This window comes from Rhincodon typus, chromosome 1 (assembly GCF_021869965.1).
Source record: "Rhincodon typus isolate 14 chromosome 1, sRhiTyp1.1, whole genome shotgun sequence".
Classification (NCBI taxonomy): Eukaryota; Metazoa; Chordata; class Chondrichthyes; order Orectolobiformes; family Rhincodontidae; genus Rhincodon; species Rhincodon typus.
Window position 1 is genome coordinate 71,693,695 of NC_063332.1, and position 18,721 is coordinate 71,712,415.

Below are 18,721 nucleotides of genomic sequence, written 5' to 3' on the forward strand. Positions count from 1 at the left end.
AGAATTCAGCATGAGACAATGGATAAATTGCTGGCTTCAGCAGGAGTGACATCCTTGACAAAGGAAATCAAGAGACAAAATCTCCTCCAGTCCTCAAAGACTTTATAGACCATGTAGTCATCCTCAATTCAGAGACCTAACAAGTTTCCAAGGCTGAAACAAATGTGTCCGGGAAGAATTGTATGAGCTCCAAACTGCCTGCATTTGTGAAATTTTCAAAGGAAACGGAGTAATGGTAAATGTAATATCCTGTGTGAATGTAAAAATAGAAATTATTGAAACACCATTTAGTTGGAGATGGTATATAAGGTAATGCTTTTGAAATGGTTAATGCTGAAGACTTCATAAAGCATTGCCTGATCTGGTTTGATGGGGATTGGCAGAACATCTTAGGATTTCAACAGGGACAAACCTGTTATCTTAGGTCTCTCAGTATTTAATAACAATGTCCACCTTACTATTGTAACGTGTACCCCCATTCATGCAATCATGCAATAAACTACATCTTGTTTAAGTCAAGAGCCTCTTCTTGTTAGGCTATCCAGTGTTTTTCCTCTACCCCTTTAGACCAAGTAAGCCCTGAAGAACCAGCCAATAAGCAGGATATCATAACAAGGATATGGGACAAGTGCAGGAAATTAGGATTAGTGCACTTTTAGTGGTAGTATGTCAGCGCAGACTCGATGGGCTGAAGGGATTTTTCTGCACTGCATGAATGGTGGCAGGCACTTACCCAATGACATGTTATCAGTTATTGGCATTACATGCTCAAACACATCAATCGTCTGCCTAACTTGCACATAGTGGTTGCGTCTCACATCAACTTTTTGTCTTTGGGTCAGAAAATGCCATCATACCATTAGTGGGAAGGTGCAAGCTTGAGCTTTCCACATAGCACTGAACATGCAATGCAAGATTATAAGAAACGAGGATAGGCCGAATCTGAAAATATAAAAATAGGCTAAATCCTCAAACCAACTCTTAAATTGGTCATCTTAAATAGAATTTATTTTAGTTCAGTCACTTCGAACAGTGAAAAGGCAAAATTTACATTCAATGAATCCTTTGACTTTTGCATTTTAATTCCTCATAGAACCTTACAGATTTTCTTGCCAGGAATTTAAATCACTGTGCTCCACACGATTGTTATTATCCATTTTTATATGGAGCTTCACCCAATGGAAGTGCATATCGATAATTGTGCAGAGGTTCAGGGAATTCATGAAACCAACTGGTCATGACAACTTAAAATTGTTCTTTTACGTGCTCATAAATATCATCATACTTTTTTTCAAGCATACAATGTTGCTGATATAATGAATATACTTAACATTCATATTCAAGTATAACAGGTTAGAATATAGGAAAACATTGTTCTTAACCACAAAACAAAGTCATTAACAAAACAAAGAGTTATAGAGGTATACAGCATGGAAACAGGCCCCTCAGACCAAAGAGGGTGGTGAGTGTGCATTTTGCTTGCATTTTGTCCATGTCCCTCCATGCCCATCCCAGCCATGTACCTGTCTAAATATTTCATAAATGATGAAATTGTACCCTCTTCCACCTTTAACTCAGGCAGCCCATTCCAGACACTCACCATCCTCTGTTCTGAGGAAGGGTCACCGGACCCGAAACGTTAACTCTGTTTTCTCCTCCACAGATGCTGTCAGACCTGCTGAGCTTTTCCAGCAACTTTGTTTTGGTTCCCTCAGACCAACTTGCCCATGCCGCCCAGTTTTCACAATTAAACTAGTCCCATTTGCCTGCATTTTGTCCATGTCCCTCCATGCCCATCCGAGCCATGTACCTGTCTAAATATTTCATAAATGATGAAATTGTACCCTCTTCCGCCTCTACCTCAGGCAGCCCATTCCAGACACTCACCACCTTCTTTGTGAAAAACTTGCCCCCCTGGACCCTTTTGTATCTCTGCTCTCTCACCTATGCCCTCTAGTTTTAGACTCCCCAACCATGGGGAAAAACTGTTGGCTATCAACCTTATCTATGCCTCTCATGATTTTATAGATTCACCCCTCAGTCTCCAACATGCCATGGAAAAAAATTCCCAGCCTGTCCAACCTCTCCTTATCACTCAAGCCATCTAGACCAAATATCATCCTAGCAAATCTTTTCTGTTGTCTTTCTAGTTTAATAGTATTCTTTCTATAATAGGATGACAGAATTGTATGCAGTTCTCCAAATGTGGCCTCACTAAAGTCTTGTACAGCTACAACAAGACATCCCACATCCTATACTCAATGCTCTGAATGATGAAAGCAAGCTATAAGATGGGGCAAAATGCCCATCAGTTGATAGATATACCCTGGATTAAAACCCTCTGAAGATGTAAGTTTGTGGAAGTTACATTGGATTAAAATTCACTGAACTTTTGGACTCAAGAAACCATGAGCCTCAACCAAACCAGAAAAAGTCTGGCTGGGACAGACTGGGAAATATACAAGCAGATGTCTGGAATAGGGGTTAGCTTGCAAAACTAAAGGAAGACCCCCATTCATGCCCCAGTTTAAAACAGTGAAAGCCAGACTGCAGGAAGCAAACAACTTCAGAATTTTTGGAGTCTACAGAGGTACAAAGCCTTTCAATTTCCAACCAGTGCTCAGGCACAGAAATACCAAACATTCCACACCATTGTGCTACATGTAAACCTGTTTCACCTTTGGATGTAAAAACATTCACACTACTATTCAAAACTTAATGAATACCCATCCAAGGGAAATACTGGACATTCCAAACCATCAAAACCATTCATCTCAATCGAAAAGCCATTCACACTTCTTCCAGTGATCAGGAAGCTCATTTAGCCCTGAGAGGAGAAACAATAGCTCAGCAGCCGAAACCAGATAAAGGTGTCTGCGGTTGGGTAAAAGTGGAGACCCCGATCCCAGCACTGTGCACTCTGATACCAGCAACGTGCCCTGATTCCAACTAGGTGTGTGCTCTGAGGTGGGCTCTGTGTGTGCCCAGTGTGAGTGGTTCATGAGAGAAGTTTGAGAGTCTGAACAAGAAGCAGGTTCCGCACACGAAGGAATCATTGAGCCAAAACCACGAGGAAGGGAAAGGAGATCAGTCAGACTTATGATTGAGAGAAAAGTTCCCGCAGACACCTCTGAGTCATGGACTCTGCGAACCCTCCACACCAAGAGCAACCTGAGACCACCAAACACCATCAATCAACCACAAACCTCCCATCGATGTCTGGAGGTGACCGAGAGCATCCAGAGACACAAGACACCAACCAGGGCAACACCAGCAACATCCACCACCATCCAACACAACAACCCACTCACAAGGACCACCAGGAAAGGAAAGAAACCCAAAGTACTCACCATCAGGTCCAACGCACCTAACCGCATCAGCAGACACCACCAGACTTACTGTTAGCTGCACTCCTGGGCCTCTGCAGAGACCCAGTTATGGTGAAAGACTATGGACAAGAGACAGTCAAAATCACATTCCACTCCAGGGGTGATCCTAATGTCATCGAAACCCTCAGCTTGACTATTTTAAGATAGGAGAAGGTGGGGTTTGGGAGCAAACAGTGTAGGACATCCCTAAGTAAGGGAAGCGGGTTAGGACTTTAGTTAGCAAACAATTCTCTCTCTCTCTCTTTCTCTCTCTCTCTCTCTCTGTCAGCCACTCACTGTAACTATAAAACCCACTGTACCAACTCTTGGCTGTAAGGCTTAACTGGGGGTAGGGTTAATTGTCAGACAGGTCTGAGTCAGTAACAATCGGGTTAGATATTCACTTTCCAGTTTTCCTGTAAATATATTCAATTTGCCAGTTTTGTGATAAAAATCAGGTTTTTTTTGCCTCTGAAGCATCTGCCTCATGTGTTATCCACCACACCACATAAGCTCAGTGTCAGAACCAGGGAGATTGTGAACCACAAATCAGGCAGCACTCGCTACAAAGCATACTGAAAGCCTTCTTCAGCATCCTGTCTACCTATGACTCCATTTTCAAGGAGCTATGAACCTATACCCAAAAATCTCTTTGTTTCATAATACACCACAGGGCCCTACCACCTTGCATTTATCTAAATTAAACTCCTTCTGTCATTCCTCAGCCCACTGGCCCTGTTGATCAAGATCTTGCTACATTCCCAGATAACCTTCTTCACTGTCCACTATATCACTAACCTTCGTGTCATCCACAAATTAATTAGCCAAACCTCCTAAATTCTCATCCAAATCATTTATATAAATGATGAGTAACATTGAACCCAGCATCAATCCTTGTGGCACATTACCGATCACAGGCCTCCAATCTGAAAAATAATCCTTTACCATCACCTTCCATCATCTACCATCAAGCCAATTTTGTATCCAATTGGCTAGGTCTCCTGGATCTTGTGAGATTTAACCTTACTCAACAACCTACAGGTGGCAGCTTGTCAAAGGCCTTGTAAAAGTCCAGGTAGACAACTTCTACCACGCATCCCTCATCTACTTTCTTGGTTACGCCTTCAAAAAAACTCAATCAAATTTGTGAGGCATGATTTCCTATGCACAAAGCCAAGCTGACCATCTCAAATAGCCTCTCCAAATGCCTGTAGATCTGTCTCTCAGAATCCCCTCAAACAATTTACCCACCAACATGTTAGGCTTACCAGTCTATAGTTTCCAGGCAATTCCTTGCAGCCTTTCTTAAGTAATAGCATAACATTAGCCATCCTCCAATCTCAGACACTTCACCCATGGCTGTCAATTATACAAATATTTCCAGTAGGGACCTCACAATTTCCTCCCTAGCCTCCAAAGTCCTGGGATACACTTCATCAGGCCTGGGGGATTTAACTACCATAATGCATTTTAAGATTTCCAGCACCTCCTCTTCTGTAATGTGGACTCTCTTCAAGTCATCACTATTTATTTCCAAAAGTTCTATAGTATCCATGCCTTTTTCAACAGCAAATACTGACGAGAAATAATCATTTAGGATCTTACCCATCTGCACACATAGATGTCCTTCTTGATCTTTAAGAGGGCCTATTCTCACCATTGTTACTCTTTTGCACTTCATGTTCTTGTAGAATTTCTCCGGATTCTGCTACACCTTATCTGGCAAAGCCATCTCATGTTCCCTTTTAACCCTCCTGATTTCTCTCTTAAGTGTACTCCGACATTATGCTCCTCAAGAACTTCACTTGATCCCAGCTGTCTTTATTTGTCTTATCACTCCTTACACAATTTCCTTTGCATTAAATTTATTGTTTTTAATTCCAAACAAATAACTGTGCACAACGCCCATCAATCTCTTGAAATTATAAATTGATTCATCCAGAGTCCAATATCAATATGCTCATCATTAATTTAATGTATCTCTAATATATCATTTGGGGTTTCTTCAACATCTTTACATCTGGCAGACTTCTCATTACCATTAAAGCTAAAAGCTATTTGTGTTGTTAGTATTTTGAGACCCTAGTTGATATCTTCCAAACAGATGGTCTCATCTCAAATCCCACAGGAGCTCTAAACCAGATGGTCATTGGTTTAAATTTCAGAGCTTCTCAACAGTTAACACAGATGATCTAAGGTTCACCTAAATGTTTACATTTATTAAGGTCTCACCTGACTTGTTTACCTTGGGAAGCTCAAATTCTTTCCAGTAGAATAAGTCGAGAAAAATAAAGTGGCGAACATTAAGAAATTGTACTCCAAGAATTTTCTCATTGACTGAATGTTCAAAACAGTTACCAAATCACAAGAAACATGAATATGAAAACCAAGGCCTGTGAAGGCATTTAAAGGCAGAATAGGAAAAAATATAACAAGTTGGAAAACATGTGATACTGTTACAGTATTTTGGTGTTTCATACAAATAAGTAAAATTGCTGTTCAAAGTACTATTCCAAATTGAACTGTGTCACTAAAAAAACAATTTTAGAACTCATATCACACAATGACACGATTGCATGAGTGAAAATATTGCAATCATAATCCAATCCTTCCAGTTCACATGAATAGTATAAGATGTGTTATTTTGTTGGTTGAAAACACACCAGATTATTTTGACCAGTTTTGGCCCACGTTTGTCACGTGATATCATGGCTTTGGAAAAGGTTCAAAGAGGTTTAATGAGAATGCTCCCAGAAGGCCAGAGCAGTTTCAGAAAAAAAAACATGGAACCACAGAAATGGTGTTTGCAGTCAGACAGCTTCAGAAGAAAAAAGACTAGAACGGAAGATGGACCACTATGCAACATTTGCTGAGTTGGGGAACATAGCCTGAGACAGTCAGCCATGAAGGCCTTTGGAAGGTAATGGAGAAATTCAGCTGCCCTGAGAAATTCACATTAGTTCAACTATTCCATGAAAGAATGCCAGTGCATTTCCTGGATGATGGTGAGTCTTCCAATCTATTGTCACAGTGGCTCAGCGTTTAGCACTGCTGACTCACAGCACCAGGGACCTGCGTTTGATTCTACACTCAGGTGACTGCCTGTGTGGACTTCACCTGATGAAGGAGCAGCGCTCCAAAAGGTTGTGATTTCACATAAACCTGTTCAACTATAACCTAGTATCGTGTGACTTCTGACTTTGTCTGTGTGGAGTTTGGACATTATCCCTTGTCTGTGTGGGTTTCATCGGGTGCTCCGGTTTCTTCCCACATTCCAAAGATGTGGCGTTTAGGTGGATTGGCCATGCTAACTTGCCCATAGTGTCCACGGATGTGCAGGCTAGGTGGGTTAGCCATGGGATATGCAGGGTTACAGGAATAGGGTAGGGAGGTGGGTTCAGGTGTGATACTCTTCAGAGGTCGGTGTTGACTCAATGGGATGAATGGCCTGCTTCCACCCTGTAGGGATTCTATGGTTCTACTGGTGTTAAACAGGGCTGCATGGTATTTCCAACCCTCTTTGAAATGTTTTCTTCCACCGTGCTCTAAAATGCCTTACATGATGGCGTTCCTGGCATTGAAATTAGATATTACAAGGATGGAAAGTTGCTAATCTGAAACTACCCCAGGCAATAACCAACATCTCCAAGGACATACTTTTGATATTCTGGTTGTTGCTGACAGTGTACAAGCTGCTGGTTCAGAGCTGGACATGAAATGAAGCATGGACGTGTTCTCTAATACATGTGACCCCTTTGCCCTGATGATGAGCATGAAGAAAACTAAATCAACAAACCTGCCTACTCCAGGAAAGTCCTATGCTAATCATAACTTTTCATCCATCACCAGAACATGTCATGAGTGGATTCACTTACCTTGGCAGTAAGCTCGCTGGGACGACAAGGTGTAGAGCTAGATGAACACAGCAGGCCAAGCAGCATCATAAGAGCAGGAAGGCTGACGTTTTGGGCCTAGGCCCTTCTTCAGAAATGGGGGAGGGGAAGGGGGTTCTGAAATAAGTAGGGAGAGAGGGGGAGGCGGATAGAAGATGGATAGAGGAGAAGATAGGTGGAGAGGAGACAGACAGGTCAAAGAGGTGGGATGGAGCCAGTAAAGGTGAGTGTAGGTGGGGAGGTAGGGAGGAGATAGGTCAGTCCAGGGAGGATGGACAGGTCAAGGGGGCGGGATGAGGTTAGTAGGTAGGAGATGGGGGTGGAGCTTGAGGTGGGAGGAGAGGATAGGTGGGAGGAAGGATAGGTTAGGGAGGCGGGGATGAGCTGGGCTGGTTTTGAGATGTGGTTGGGGGAGGGGAGATTTTGAAGCTTGTGAAATCCACATTGATACCATTGGGCTGCAGGGTTCCCAAGCGGAATATGAGTTGCTGTTCCTGCAACCTTCGGGTGGCATCGTTGTGGCACTGCAGGAGGCCCAGGATGGACATGTCGTCTGAGGAATGGGAGGGGGAGTTGAAATGGTTCGCGACTGGGAGGTGCAGTTGTTTATTGCGAACCGAGCATAGGTGTTCTGCAAAGCGGTCCCCAAGCCTCCGCTTGGTTTCCCCGATGTAGAGGAGGCCACAACAGGAACAGCGGATACAGTATACCACATTAGCAGATGTGCAGATGAACATCTGCTTGATGTGGAAAGTCTTCTTGGGGCCTGGGATGGGGATGAGGGAGGAGGTATGGGGGCAGGTGTAGCACTTCCTGCGGTTGCAGGGAAAAGTGCCGGGTGTGGTGGGGCTGGAGGGGAGTGTGGACCGGACAAGGGAGTCATGGAGAGAGTGGTCCCTCCGGAAAGCAGATAAGGGTGGGGAGGGAAAAATGTCTTTGGTGGTGGGGTCGGATTGCAGATGGCGGAAGTGTTGGAGGATGATGCGTTGGATCCGGAGGTTGGTGGGGTTGTACGTGAGGACGAGGGGGATTCTGTTTTCGTTGTTATTGAGGGGAGGGGGTGTGAGGGATGAGTTGCGGGAAATGCGGGAGACACGGTGGAGGGTGTTCTCGACCACCGAGGGGGAGTAGTTGCAGTCCTTGAAATACGAGGACATCTGAGATGTACGGGAGTGGAATGCCTCATCCTGGGAGCAGATGCGGCGGAGGCGGAGGAATTGGGAATAGGGGATGGCATTTTTGCAGGAAGGTGGGTGGGAGGAGGAGTATTCTCAGTAGCTGTGGGAGTCAGTGGGCATAAAATAGATATCGGTTTCTAGGTGGTTGCCGGAGATGGAGACCGAGAGATCCAGGAAGGGGAGAGAGGTATTAGAGATGGTTGGGGTAGAAGGTGTTGGTGAAATGGATGAACTGTTCAAGCTCCTTGTGGGAGCACGAGGCGGCGCCGATACAGTCATCAATGTAACGGAGGAAGAGGTGGGGTTTAGGGCCAATGTAGATACGGAAGAGGGATTGTTCCACTTAACCTACAAAGAGGCAGGCATAGCTTGGGCCCATGCGGGTACCCATGGACACCCCCTTTGTCTGTAGGAAGTGGGGAGGAATTGAAAGAGAAGTTGTTGAGGGTGAGGACGAGTTCGGCTAAGCGGATGAGGGTGTCAGTGGAGGGGGACTGGTCAGGCCTGCGGGACAGGAAGAAGCGGAGGGCCTTTAGGCCATCTGTGTGGGGAATGCAGGTTTATAGGGACTGGACGTCCATGGTAAAGATGAGGTGTTGGGGACCGGAGAATTGGAAGTTTTGGAGGAGGTGGAGGGTGTGGGTGGTGTCGCGGATGTAGGTAGGGAGTTCCTGGACTAAGGGGGAGAAAATGGAGTCGAGATAGGTGGAGATAAGTTTGGTGGGGCAGGAGCAGGCAGAGACAATGGGTCGACCAGGGCAGTCAGGTTTGTGGATTTTGGGAAGGAGATAGAAGCGGGCGGTGCGGGGTTGGGGAACGATGAGGTTGGAGGCTGTGGGTGGGAGGTCTCCTGAGGTGATGAGGTTGTGTATGGCTTGGAAGACGATGGTTTGGTGGTCGGGGGTGGGGTCATGATCAAGGGGGCGGTAGGAGGAGGTGTCAGAGAGTTGGCGTCTGGCCTCGGTGATGTAGAGGTCAGTGCGCCATTCTACAACTGCGCCTCCCTTGTCCGCGGGTTTTATGGTGAGGTTGGGATTGGAGCGGAGGGCTGCACGTTCTGCACGGGAGAGGTTGGAGTGGGTGAGAGGGGTGGAGAGGTTGAGGCGATTGATGTCTCGACGGCAGTTGGAGATGAAGAGGTCGAGGGAGGCAGGAAGTGCTACACCTGCCCCCATACCTCCTCCCTCACCCCCATCCCAAGCCCCAAGAAGACTTTCCACATCAAACAGATGTTCACCTGCACGTCTGCTAACGTGGTATACTGCATCCGCTGTTCCCGTTGTGGCCTCCTCTATATCGGAGAAACCAAGCGGAGGCTTGGGGACCGCTTTGCAGAACACCTATGCTCGGTTCGCAATAAACAACTGCACCTCCCAGTCGCAAACCATTTCAACTCCCCCTCCCATTCCTCAGACGACATGTCCATCCTGGGCCTCCTGCAGTGCCACAACGATGCCACCCGAAGGTTGCAGGGACAGCAACTCATATTCCGCTTGGGAACCCTGCAGCCCAATGGTATCAATGTGGATTTCACAAGCTTCAAAATCTCCCCTCCCCCTAACGCATCCCAAAACCAGCCCAGCTCATCCCCACCTCCCTAACCTGTCCTTCTTCCCCCCTATCCCCTCCTCCCACCTCAAGCCCCACCCCCATCTCCTACCTACTAACCTCATCCCGCCCCCTTGACCTGTCCATCCTCCCTGGACTGACCTATCTCCTCCCTACCTCCCCACCTACACTCACCGTTACTGGTTCCATCCCCACCTCTTTGACCTGTCTGTCTCCTTTCCACCTATCTTTTCCTCTCTCCATCTTCTATCCGCCTCCCCCTCTCTCCCTACTTATTTCAGAACCCCCTTCCCCTCCCCCATTTCTGAAGAAGGGTCCAGGCCCAAAACATCAGCCTTCCTGCTCCTCTGATGCTGCTTGGCCTGTTGTGTTCATCCAACTCTACACCTTGTTCTCAGATTCTCCAGCATCTGCAGTTCCTTCTATCTCTCTGGGACTGTCTGAATTGATGATGAAACATATGCAAAAATTGCCAAAGCGACTTTAGCCTTCAGCAGATTTAGAAAATGTGGCTGGGAATGAAGAGGGCGATGTTTACTTAGCAAGCTGGAAGTCTACAGAGCAATAGGTCTTCCCATTCTGCTGTACAGGTGCAGGATTTGGACTGTATACCAATGTAAGAAGAAAGTAAACCAATTTCACTTGAACCGGCTTTGGAGGTTGCTGAAGATCAATTGGTCTGGGCATGGAGCCAGACTGCCTGACAACTAACACAATGAATGTCTTATAGTGCACTTGAGTTAGTGGTGTGCCCTCAAGGTGGTCAAAGGAAGTGCTACAAGGACACCCTGAATGCTTCACAGAAGAATTTTGATATCGGCTTCTAGTCCTATCAGATGTTTCTCCAGGCTGCATGTCTGGTGCAACCAAATAGAAGCTGGTGCAGCCTCCTTCAAAAACATCAACATATCAGAGGTAGCGAGAAGACACAAGCAGAGAAAATCCCAAGCTCGCAACTTGTCCAATATTTGACTGCCTGCAGTCTCCTGGGCTATTTGAAGCATAAACTTCTGGAGCTACCATAAAACTCACATGGTCGATGAATGACTTGGTTAGTTTTGCTTTGAAGGATGGACAAGGAGTTTCTTGGGTGCAGACTCTATCTGTAACTTCAAAAGAGAACTTAAATAGTTCCTGATTGGGCAAAGAGTGTACGCTAGAGCAAATAAACTTCTTTATAAATAATTCATCTAACCTGTGTTAATGTTGCACGTAGGCTGTCTCCCACTTTGAAGGCTTCTTGCTCTCTTCTCAACTCTACCCAATTTTATATTAAGAACATGAGTGAATCTGATGTATTTGATTTAATTTTGCTTTCAGGTGTTTTACTAATTTCAAATTCTACCTTCTGACATGGTGGGATTCAAACCCAGGCTGCCAGAACATCACTTCAGTCTCTAGGTTATTAGTCCAATGACAATATCACTTTACCTGAAAAGTGTGTGCCTAATTGGTGAAGTTACAACTGAGTTCTACCTCAACTCTGAACAGTGGATATAGAATGTTATAGACAGAACTAAACAATGCCATAACCAATGAATCAGATCAATGCTCCCACAGCTAACAGAAGAAGGAGGCTTGATGAACATTCCCAACCTTGGTGATGATGGAGCCTAGCATGAGTACAATGAAAAGACAAGGTCGCAGGATTTTAGGTATCATAAACAGAAATAACAAGTGAATGATCAATTTCAGCTTCCTCCGGACAACCTTCTACATCATAGATGCCAGTCTGCAGCTAATTTCGTTTTCTTCACATAGCATCACGTAATGGCTGAACATGCTCTGTGCAGCAAAAGCAAAAAGCCCCAGCAACATTCTTGCATAGTACTGAAGACTTGTGCCCTTGGCATTGCCTGGCTTTGAGCCAAGCAGTTCTAACACAGCTACAACATTGGCACCTACTTTTAAAAAAAGTGATTATTTATTTATTTTTAATATATTTATGCATGTATTTATTTATTTATTGATAGTCATGTGTATTTTGTTACAAAATACAGTGAGGAGTGTTGTACAGTGTCACCACTCTCTGGCACCATCTTAAAACACAGTAAAAAAAAATAAAACATAGAACACAAGGGCAGAAAAATAAAGAAACAAGGATATAGTGTCCAACTTTACAAATGTTTTTGCTAAGTGCTCTGCAATGCACAATGGGCCTGGTTGTCAGCCATGAGTCCCCTCACCATGGCTAGAACACAAGGTGCCATTCTTTGGCACCATCCTGCCTCCACTGATGCCTTGCCACTACGAATCCTCACTGGAGCTTGTTACTGCAGCAGCTACCGATGCCACTGGGTGCTGCACCGGTCCAAACTTGACGATGGTGCAACCTCCTTGAATCTGCGCTGGGCGGAGATGCCACTGGGAACCCAAACACACCACCGTCACAGCAGGCATGAGTCAGCAAGAGGGCCATCTCGTTGATGCAGAAGTGCTGGGCTCACTTCAAGTCCATGCCGTCACTGCAACCGAGCTCTTCAAGAGACAAATAAAAGAAAAGAAAGAGACAAGAAAAAAATGAGAAAAGAGAAAAAAAAGAAAAGAAATGAAAATAAAAGTGCAAAAAGAAAAGGAATGAAAACAAAAGCGCAAAAACAAAAGGCCCCAGGACCAGAGGCCCTACTCCACCACCATCTTACCAGAAGAATCCACTCAGTGAGTATCCAGTTGTATCTTGTCAACGAAAATCAGGACAAATTCCATCCAATGAGACTAACTCTTGGGATCTGTTGTTTGAGGAGAGTTTGGGCTAAATGGACCTATATTGACTAGAGTTTAGAACATTGAGAACATATCACATTAAAGCATATAAATTTCAGACAGAGCTAGACAGACTAGATGCAGGAATGATGTTTGGCGGGTCCAGAACAAGGGTTTGGTCATTTTGGACTAAGACGAGAGATTTTTTCACTCGGAACGTAGTGAACTTGTGGAACTCTCCACCACAGAAGACAATGGGGGCAAAGTCACTGAATATATTTTAGAAAAACTACGTTTCTAGATGCTAAAGATGTCAAGGAGTATGGAGAGAGAGTAGGAAAATGGTGCTGAAGTAGAGAATGAGTCACGATCATAATGAACAGTGCAGTGGGGTTGATGGGCCCTATTTTACTCCTGCTCTATGTTTCTACGTTTCATTTTTTTTATACGCTTACTCTCAATCATCATAAAAGCAACAGAAAATGTCATCGGTGGCGTTATTAAGTGCTGTTTACTCATCAATAAATTGCCCATGACCACTGCTTTTGGGCTCCTCAGGACAATTTAGCTCCAGATGTCATTACAGCTATAATCCACAATTAGACTGAAGAGCTAAATTAGGGTTAGCAATCAAGCTAGCACCTGACACAAGTGTGGGTTCAAGAAGCCCAAGTCAATAGTAATCAGGGGAGTATTTTCCTGTCTGGATTCATACCAGGCACAAAGGAAGATGTGGTTTTTGTTGTTTCATGCCAATAAACATATCTCTGAGCATTGTGTTTGTGGCTAACTTCTCAGCTTGGTGGAGCTGAGCACATGTGCATGAACAGTCATTCCTCCTTTGGAGCTCGATATTAGTTTAATTTAGTTTAAATCTCTGTGAAGTTCCTTGGGATGTTTTCAGTATTAAACGAGGTATGTAAACTTTTTAGTGTTTGTGCAAGGATAATGTTTTCTATTTTCTTATTGGTTGAGTCACCTCTGTGTTTCTGGCCAAAGTTCATCACAGTGTCTCTGGGTTTTTGAGGAGAGCTAGGTCAATAAGAACATAAAAGTGGAATATATGACCTATCAAAGACTGCTCCGCCATTCATGATCATGGCTGATCATCTATTCCACTTTTATGTTCTTGCCTGTTCCCATTACCCCATGCAACATGCATGTTAATGGCGGGGCCAGCATTTATTGCCTATCCCTAGTCGCCCTTAAGAAGGTGGTGGTGAACTACTTCTTGCTGCAGCCTATGTGCTGTAGGGAGACCCATATTTGTATCAGGAAGGGAGTTTCAGGATTTTCTCCCAGAAACAGTGAAGGCACAGAGATATACTTCCAAGTCATGATAGTGAGTGGCTTAGGAGTGAACTTGCAGGTGATAGTGCTTTGATGTATCTGCTATCCTTATCTTTCTTGATGAAAGTGGTCATGGGTTTGGAAGGTGCTATCTAAGAATCTTTGGCAAATGTATGTGGTGCATCTTGTATATGGTCACACTGCTGCTACTGAAAATTGGTGGTGGAGCAAATGAATGTTCATAGATGTAGTGGCAATCAAACAGACTGATTTGCCCTGAATGGTATCAAGCTTCTTGAGTGTTCTTGGAGCTGCACCCATCCAGGCAAATAGGGAGTATTCCATCATATTTCTGACTTGTGCCTTGTGATGATTGACAGGCTTTCAGGAGATAGGAAGTGAGTTACTTGCTACAGTATTCCTAACCTCTGACCTACTGTTGTAACCATTGTATTTATGTGGTGAGTCCTGTTGAGTTTCTGCTCAATGGTAACCCCAAAATGTTGATAGTGGGGGATTCAGTGATGGTAATGCCATTGAATGTCAAGGAGTGGCAGTTAGATTACCTCTTCTTAGAGATGATCATAGCCTGGCATTTGTGTGGTGCCAATGTTACTTGTCACTCTCCAGCCCAAGATATTGTCCAGGAAAGTGGAAAGTGACAAGTGACAACAAATCCTCAGATACTGAAGCAGTTAATGTCCAAATGCAACAAAGCCTGGATATTATCCACGTCTTGTTACATTTGGACATGGACTGCTTCAGTATCATAGGATTTGTGAATGACCATAAGACCACAATGCTTAGAAGTATAATTAGGTTATTGAGCCCATTGAGTCTATTCCACCATTTGATCATGTTTTTTTCAACTCCATTGTCCTACCTACTCTCTATAACCCTTGATCTCCTTACTAATCAATAACCTATCTATTGAAAACAACCAGTGCTGGAGATCACAGCAGGTCAGACAGCATCCATAGAGAGAGGGCAAGCTAACGTTTTGAGTTGAGATGACTTTTCATCAGAGCTGAAGAGAAGTGTGGAGGGGATAGCATTTATGCTACAGCCTTGGGTGGGTTGTAGTTGGTGTAGGGCGTTAGTGGAGGAAAGATGTTGATAGTTCAAATTAAGTGATCGGAATGTGAGAATGACAGAACAATGGTGTGTCTCCTGTCAGACTTGGAAGGACAGACAGTCTCTCTGGGATGGAGGGAGGGGAGAGAAGACATGGCAACAAAATGTAACAAGCTAAGAGAAAGGGAAGAAATGGTTCACAATTTGGAGGTGTTGAACTTAGTATTACATCGAGAAGGCTGTAAAGTGCCTAGTCTGAAGATGGGATGTTGTTCCTCCAGTTTGTGCTATGATTCACTGGAACACTGCAGTAGGTTCAGGACAGACAAGTGGGGCATATGAGCAGGACGCTTCTTAAATGACTGGCTATGGGAAGGTCAGGGTCATGCTTGTGCATGGACCTGTGGTGTTCTGCAAAGCGATCACCCAGCCTGTGTTTGCCTTCTCCAATGTAGAGTAGGCCACATTGGGTGCAAGGAATACAATATCCAAGATTGGAGGAGCTACAGGTGAAATGCTTCTTCACCTGGAAAGACTGTTTAGGCCCTTGGATGGTGAGCAGGGAGGAGGTGAAGGGGCAGGTGTTGAACCTTCTGCAGTTACATGGGAAGACAGTGGGGGTAGTGTTAGACTAGGGTGTCCTGCAGGAAACTATCCCAGTGAAACGCAGACAAGGCGAGTGAGGGGAAGATGTGTTTGGTGGTGGCGTTCTGCTGGAGTTGTTTGAAATGGTGGAGAATCATCCTTCGAATGCAGAGGCTGGGGGGATGAAAAGTGAGGACACGGGGCAAGGATGGAAGCATGGGTAACAGATCAGATGCGTTTGAGCGCCCTGTCAACCACAGTGAGCGGGAAACCACGGTTATGGAAGAAGCAAGCTACGTCAGCAGCATTGTTTTGGAAGGTGGCCTCATCTGAACAGATATGATGTATGTGAAGGAATTGGGAGAATGGGATGGAGTCCTTGGAGGATGTGGGGTATGACAAGCTGTAGTGAAGGTATCCATGGGAGTCAGTGGCTTTGTGATGGATGGCAGTAGACAGTTTATTCCCTGAAATGGAGACAGAGAGGTCAAGGAAAGGAAGGGAAGTGTCGGAAATGGACAATATGAAAGTTATAGAAGGGTAGAAATTGGAGGCAAAATGAATGAAATTTTCATGATCCTGGCAGCAGCATGAACAGGCACCAAAGCAGTCGTCAATTTACTGAGAAAAGAGTTGTGGGAGGAGGCCAGCATAAGACTGGAACAAGGACCATTTTACCTACCCACAAGGGGCAGGCATAACTGAGAGCCATGTGGGTGCCCAGAGCCATTCCTTTGACTTGGTAGAAATGAGATGAATGAAAGGAGAAATTATTCAGCGATAGAACAAGTTCAACCAGGCAGGGGAGAGTAGTGGTAGATGTAGATTGTTCATCCATAGTGAACAGGAGGCAGTACCTACTCCCAATTACTCTGCCTTCACCGCATCTGCTCCCAAGATGGGGCATTCCATTCCCGCTCATCCCAGATGTCCTCCTATTTCAAGGACCGTAACATCCTCCCTCCAGTGATTGAAAAAGCCCTCAAATGCATCTCTTGTGTTTCCCGCACTGCTGCTGCCACATCACCTCCCCCTGACAAAAATTAAAATAAAGACAGAATCCACCTTGTCCTCACATATCACCCCACCAACTTTCGCATTCAACGCATCGTTCTCCACCATCTACAATCCGACCCCACAACCAAAGATATATTTCCCTCCCCACCCCAATCTGCCTTTTGTAGGGGCCGCGCCGTCCGTGACACCCTCATCTGCTCCACACTCCCCACTAGCCCCACCACCCCCGACACCTTTCCCTGCAGCCGCAGGAAGTGCTACATCTGCCCCTACACCTCCCCCCTCACCTCTATTCAAGGCACAAAACAAACCTTCCACATTAGACAGAGGTTCACCTGTACATCCGTCAACTTTGTCTACTGCATCCGCTGCTCTCGATGTGGCCTCCTCTACATCGGTGAGGCCAAGCAAAGACTCGGAGATCATTTTGTACAGCGCCTGAGCTTTGCACGTGGCAAACAAACAACACTTTCTGGTCGCGAAACATTTTAACTCCCCCTCCCACTGTCTGGGTGATGTGTCCATCCTGGGCCTCGTCCAGTATCACAATGATGCCACCCGGAAACTGGAGGAGAAGCACCTCATATTCTGCCTTGGGAGCTTATAGCCCGATGGCCTAAACATGGATTTTACCAGTTTCAAAATCACCCCACCTCCGGCCTCATTCCATGACCAACCCTCTCTTTCATCCCCGCCTCCTTGACCTGACACAACCTGTCTTCGCTGCTACCTATCTGCCACTCCCATGTCATTGGCCAATCCCAGCCACCGCCCTCATGGACTCCCTTATCACCATCCCATCTACCTTTCCCCGCCCCCCCCCCCCCCCATTTATTTCTGAGCTCCCCTTCCCCTCCCCATTTCTGAAGAAGAGTCCCGACCCAAAACATCAACTTTCCTGCTCCTCTGATGCTACCTGGCCTGCTGTGTTCTTCCAGCTCCACACTTTGTTATCTCTGACTCCAGAATCTGCAGTTCTTGCTATCTCAGTACCTATCTACCTCTGTCTTAAACATACTCACTGACTTGTCCTCCACAGCCCTCTGTGGCAATGAGTTCTACATACTCACCACCCTCTGGCTGAAGAAATTCCCCCTCATCTCAGTTCTAAAGTGTCGTCCCTTCACTCTTGGAATCTTTCTTTTTATTACTAGCTAGCTTACTCTCATTTTCCAGCTGCCCTTCATAGATTGTCTCCAGCTCTCACTACATCTCCTGTGATGCTTAGAAGATGAAATGTTCCTCCTCATGCGGACAATATAGACTGAATTTTTCTGCTTTTGGTCATCTGACATTATTTCTCTTGATGTAGCGCAATGTCATATTTTGATTCACAATACTCCTATGAAGTGCCTTGGGAATTTTTACTATGTTAAAACATTATATAAATACAAGCTATTGCCATTGGTGTTTTACATCTTTTCTGAAATCTGATGTGTAGAAATGTTGACAATACTCGAGCTGAGATCTGACCTGTGATTTTATACAGTTCCAGCTTGAATTCACTGATTTCATATTCTATCCCTCTATTTATAAACTCAAATAATGCATGCTTTTTTATGCCCTGTCACCTTTAATAATTTATATTTGTGGCCATCACGGTCACTCTGCGCAGCTAGAATATTCAACGTCAGGTCATTTACATTATTCTATCTTTTCAGAGAAAAGTCCCAAAGTGCATCACTTCACATTTCTCTGCATTGAACTCCATCTGCCATGTTCCTGCTCATTTCACCATTCTGTTTACATTGTCTTAGACCCTATAAGTATCCTTATCCTCACCTATGACTTTGTCAATGTTCCTATTATCTGAAAACTTTATAATGTTGCTGCCAATGACAAAGTGTAGGTCATTTATAAAATTTGAAGTGTAAGAGATCCAAAATTGACACAACTGCAGACTACCTTCCAGTCTGAAAAACATCTAACCATCATCATCACCCTTTGATGCCTGCCACTAATGCATTTTGTAACCATATTGTCACTTTCCCTTAGATAACAAGGTGTAGAGCTGGATGAACACAGCAGGCCAAGCAGCATCAGA